This window comes from Epinephelus fuscoguttatus, linkage group LG15 (genome assembly GCF_011397635.1).
Source record: "Epinephelus fuscoguttatus linkage group LG15, E.fuscoguttatus.final_Chr_v1".
Lineage (NCBI taxonomy): Eukaryota > Metazoa > Chordata > Actinopteri > Perciformes > Serranidae > Epinephelus > Epinephelus fuscoguttatus.
In genome coordinates, this window is record NC_064766.1 from 2,501,804 (window position 1) to 2,508,041 (window position 6,238).

Below are 6,238 nucleotides of genomic sequence, written 5' to 3' on the forward strand. Positions count from 1 at the left end.
TGCTACAGTTTTGCAACTTTCACCAAAATGTAGCCCCAATACTTTAGAAACTTTTGTACACTCAAACTCAGTACAAATTATGAAGTTCATCACTCTGTTTTTTTCAGAAACTGTAAAACGTATTAAACCTATCTCCTCCCACAATATTTGCTCAATTGACACCAAACTTGCTACAGAGCATCTTCAGACTGCCCTCCACAAACGATCCACACAGATTTTTGATTTATCCAAAATTGAGCCTACAGTGCATCAAAATGTTTGACTGTAAACAGTATTGTAAACATATACTTGCAAATTCTTGCTAAAAACATTTTCAATGTTCATTTAAAAAATGACAAAATTTTGGAGTCATGGTAGATGATGTATGGAAAATATCAGAATTTTATCTCAAAAACTGAATTTTTTACAGCATTTTGAATTTCACTCTCATGCGAACAACTGGAGTCAATGTAAGAATGGCATTTTTAAACATCAGATTGTCTCTTATGAAGCAAAACACTTATCGTTAAAAACAAATCACCAACATTTCCATGCTGTCAAGATGCAATTTATGTATTATCAGATTTTTGTTTTGATAACAGAATTTATGACATTTTGACAATTTTTGAAATCTGCCCTGACAACTGCTGCCTGGTTGTTGACTACCTGAGTCCATTTTTCAGACCACACACTAGGAGCCACTTCCAGCCAATTAGTTCAATGAGTTACGAGCTGATTCTTGGTGTTAGAGGTTGTGAGTTCAAGCCCCAGCTATGGTAGTCAATTCAAAAATGGTATTTTGAAACATCAGTTTTTCACTTATGGGGCCAATAAATCATTGTTAAAAAACAAATTAGCAACATCTCCATGCTGTCTAGATGTAATTGTGTATTTTTGTCTTAATAACTTAATTTTTGACAGCCGTTTGAAATCTGCCTTTACACACTAACAGCTGCTGTCTTGCACACAGGTGACTGGCTTAGTCAATTTGTGAAGCTACATGTGACATTTCCACGTGCCAATTAGCTCAGTGAGATAGGGGCTGCTTCTTGGTGTTGAAGATTGTGAGTTCAAGCCTCTGCTCGTTCAACATTTCCATGTGAGAAATCTACCCAAACTTTTCACAAAGGTCCAGTCCCATGCCAGATGTCCTCAACAGCAAATCTAATTTAATGCTTTTTAATGCCATTTTTAATGCCACTTTAAACAAATTTAATGCCCATGTCAAACTGCAGATGGCCCACAAGACAGTTTATTTGCACATTTCAAAAAGAACAAAACCAGCCTGAAGAATGATGTGAAAAACTAACTCTAACCTGAAAAGGCCGGAGGCGGTCATTGTAGCGGCAAGTGTGGTGGTGGTAGCAGCAGCAGCTGCAGTTGTGGTGGCAAAAGCAAAAGTTACGTTGCTGGTCACAGCAAAGAAATTCAGCACAGTTAACTGCTGCCTGCAACAAGTCCTCCAAATCAATACGACCAGCGCAGGTCGTATGTACCCACCCTGGAATACGACCCAGAAGAGCGTTTCCTAAATTAGCGCCCCTACCGGCCGCGGGAGGGATTGGTTACACAAATCATTTTCGCCCCTTGGCATTATGGGTTTTTATGTTTTTGCGATTCTCTTTACTACTTGTAACGTCAGTTTAGTATGACGGAATCACGGAATAACGGAGACGCAAATGAGACACCCAATACAAAATATTGTGATGTGTAAAACTGGGCAGGCCTGTTAACAAACAAAGTATGTTTCATTTTGGAGACCGGAAATAAGCGGCACAGATGTTGATGTTATTTAAGATGAGGTGATGAAGTAATGGAAGAAGAAATGGAAATTAAATGTTAGAGGAATGATGCTTAATATTCCTCAGCACGTTAGATGTTGTACAGATAAAGTCAGAGAGGCCAGACTGAGATGGTTCAGACATGTGCAGAGGAGGGAGACTGAATATGTTGGCGGGAGGATGCTGAGGTTGGAACTGCCAGTCAGGAGGCCTAGAGGACGACCAAAGAGGAGATTTATAGATGTAGTGACAGAGGACATGAAGTTAGTTGGTATGAGAGAAGAGGAAGCAGAGGATTGGGTTAGATGGAGACAGATGATTCGCTGTGGCCACCCCTGAAGGGAACAGCTTCCTCAAGATTCCTCTGTATGACATTTTATCATAAACACAGTGTGAAACTGTCTGATTGCTGTAAGTATAAATATACTTCAGTGACAGCCAAGCATGAGGCTACATGATGTATGGATAAGTGGATGAATGGTGATGCCTAGCACTAAACATTTTTGAGTAAAAATGGACTTGTATAGGGCTGGACATGAGGCAGGTGTTCACATAGACATAACCAGGTTTTTTATGCCTCCCACCTGCCTTTCTTTGTGCATATACACTCCAAGTATGGATCCTACACACAGTTTTATGTGTGTAAGTGTAAGTATAATATAATGCACAAGCAAGCAGGAGCCTGGCTGTGACATCAGAAGCACACATCTCTGCACTGGTCTTCTGCTCTGATATTTATAATTACCTCACATATCCTTTTATGCTTTCTTGGATGAGTGAACAATCACTTTTCTGCACTAAGTTTAAAGAACACTTGCCTTTCGTAATAATTGGTGGAAACGGAAATTTATGTCTATGTGTCTGCTCATCTATCTATTCTCTGTTCTGACACCAATAATAAATAGAACTATGTAAGTTATGTGTACTAAAAGTAACAAAAGGCTGCAGCTTCTGAGCCTTGGTGGCTTTCATGCCCCCTGTGCATCCTTGGCATTACATTGTAGCTTGATATATTGGATTTACAATCCAGTATTTCAGGTGAATGTGTTGACACAATTTCTCACCTATAGTATGGATGAAAAAATACCACCTATCTTCTGCTCACAAAGCATTCTATTCTAATCATTATGATGTTTTTTGCTACAGATGCCTACTCTAAAAGACTGCCATCATTGCGAGGCAAAAATCGGAGTGGCCTGCAAAAAATGTCAGCACTGTGAGGCGAAGCAGCCCTATAAAACAAAATTAGAGGACAAAAAAAAAAGTTTTCCCAGGATTGGAAGGAGCGGCAGCAGAAAAACTGCAGCATCAATAAAGTATATGATGCCACAAATCTACTGGTAAGTGATTTTTTCACGCAAACATTTTTTTAAAGTAAGTAAATTGCCGCATATATTCACATCAGCATGCACATTGCTTTATTTCTGCCCAGGATTCCAACATTCATCCCTGTTTGATTGTAAAAGACAATCTCAAATTCTCAGTTGTAGATGATGTGCAAAGTACAGATCAATGGCTGATACACATTAGCATGAAATTTTTTTGTTAACTAAATGGACATGACATAACGTAGCTTTGCGCAGCCAGTATCAGTAAAACATTTATTTTGATTTTTTTTTTTTTTTTCAGTTTGCCTAGCAGGATTGCAGAAAAAACACCAGCTTGATTGTGTTGAGACTTGATAGATGTTGCATGGACCAAGAAAGAACCCATTAAATTTAGTTGATCAAATTTATAGTGCAGATACAAAAGTTGTGTGTTGTTGGTTGTTTTGTTTTTTCTTTAATTTGGCAAATATTTCAAGATAGGGCATTTGCCCCTTATTGCATAGAAAAAATCCAGCAGATAAGAATGATAAGATTAACACCTTTCAAGAGCATGAAGTAGAACTGCACTCAAAACAGTGCTTGTCTCCACCGAGTACCAACAGTCCCCTTTATATTCACTCATAGAGTCCACCCTCCTAAATACACCTGTTTTTTTTTTTTAAATTATGATCCATGCATTATTGCCTGATAATTTAATTAAAATATTTTTAAAAAAATCCGCAACAAAAGCTCATAGTTAATACTCTGGGCCCAGACCAATTGCTTATGTATGTTTTATAGAAATTTGTCCATTAGTTTCTGTGTCATTCAGCACACTGTTCAAACAAAGATGAAGGGGTAAAAACATAACCTCTGTGGTGTGTGTAGTAAAAATAGCACAGTAGTATCCTCAGTAACGGCAAACCTATGCAGTTGACCAGAAACATAGTAGCTATCTTTTGTTCTACATTTGATTAGTTCCATGTGGTGTAATAGTTCATTTGTCATTTCTACTCAGAAACTATTTGTTGTTACTTAAGTTCTTTGACTTTCACTTCTCTGCATGTGAAGCAAAGCATCAAATGCTAACATTATTAGTACTCTGAACTTAGTTTATTTTTAAGCTGTATGGTTTTTCAATTTTATTGCAGCTCCACAAGTGGGAACTACTGGAGCGACACCCAATCCTCCTTCTTGCCAGGAGAACAGCAAGGGGTTTTTTGGCAGAGTGCTTCTGTCCATGGCAAATGGACACAGATGATGCCAACGATGCCCTTCACACAATAAAGAGGATTTATGAAAGTCTCTTGAATGGTAATGTAAACAAATGTGCATGGAAAATTTTAAACTATTTATACCATTTATGTCTCGAATACCTACTCATGAGTGAGTATGAACAGTGTTGTTTAGGAAGAACATGGAGGTAGTTATTAACCAGTCTGTGTGTCCTCACAGTATAATATTTATTCTTGATTTTTTTCTGTAGTGGTAATATCACTTTCACTGGTGCAGTCAGAAAACAACAAATTGATATTTTTATTCAAAAGTTCATTAACAGCATCTCTTTTAAGAAACAATGTCTCCATCTCTCCAAGTATTTTTTTAAGAATTAAAGTTAGAGTGTATGCTTACAAATTAAAGTCTTTTATATTTAAGCCATTGCCAAACAAATGCACACTTTGCAGATTAAGCCTAGGCCTTCCAGGTAAATATCTGTTTTTTTACAGTATACTTTATAAATTAGGTATGTGTGGAGACACCCTGCACTGACACACCTGTACCTTTATTTTTTCATCCAAATTTTAGAGAATTAAAAGGGAAATTGCCATGGTAACTGTGTAGAGAGACAACAGAGAAACCTAACTGCCACAAAGGGGAAACAAATGGTCTGTACTGTAGGATTTATGTGAAGAGGTTTTCTTTCTGTGGGGCTAGGAGTTTTTGTAGAAAGTAGTAGCAGTGGAAACAATTTAGGCTAACATCACTATATCAAACCAATCAAATATGAAATAAATTTGATCGATAATTTCTTTAATCCAGCCGCAGAGGCATCTTCCACCATAATTGATACTTTTGTGGTGGCTAGCTATACCACTAGTAACAGATTGCTGCACTGGATATTGTTAGACTTCACATTTAAAGTTTCACAAAAATTACCAGTTTGCGATTGTCAGAATGCATCTGCAAGTTGCCTACTAAGAATCAGGTCTTGTTGTGACAGTGATAACGATTATAACTAGTCATACTTTAAGCATCACGGGTGTACTTAAATTTTAACATTTTGATTTCTCTAAACAAATTATCAGATATGCAGTTTACCATTATCAAGTTGTTTATGTGCAAATACAATGTGCAAACTGAACCTTCAAGCATGGTGACAGTCTACGTTATTTCTAAATAAGTCAGGAAACCAGTCGTACAGTAGGACTGTACGTCAGTGAACCAGACATGTTTCTATAGTCACTCTTGTGAGAATATTCGGGATTATCTTGACTTGTCACCATAATGACATTTCAACACAACTGACTTATTATTATTATTTATTTATTTAATTGTTTTATGATCAACAATAAAATTAATGGCCCATCCTCGGACAGTTCTAAATTGTCATGCTATTCTGATCTAACCTAGTTAAGACTAATTTTACAGGATCTTGGCATTGTGTAATACAGTGCACAAAAGTCCTACTTGAGTCAAAGTAAAGATACCATGTTACAATATTAATTGGTTAAAAGTTAAAGTGACCTAAATAAAAAATACTTCAGTAAAAGTCTTAAGGTTTCTGATATTAACTGTACTTAAATATTAAAAGTAATTTTCTAGCAATAAATGTACTAATATGTCATAATTTCAAGAAATAGGTAAATTATACATATATTTACATAAATGCATACACTCTAAAATATTGTTAAACCGATTATCAACTTGGCTTCTCGCTCAAGTAAATGTAGTCGAGTTTAAGTACAACATTTGCCTCCACAATGTAGTAGAGTGGATGTGTAAAGTCGCAGAAAATGGAAATACTCAAATTAAGTACATGTACCTTAAATGGTTCTCAAGAACAGTACTTAAGTAAATGTATTTAGCTACACTGTTTCTTGGATACATGGCAGTTTGTTGCCTTTAAGTAATGTGCTGGGTCTGCATAAACAGCAAACCTGCGGTCACATC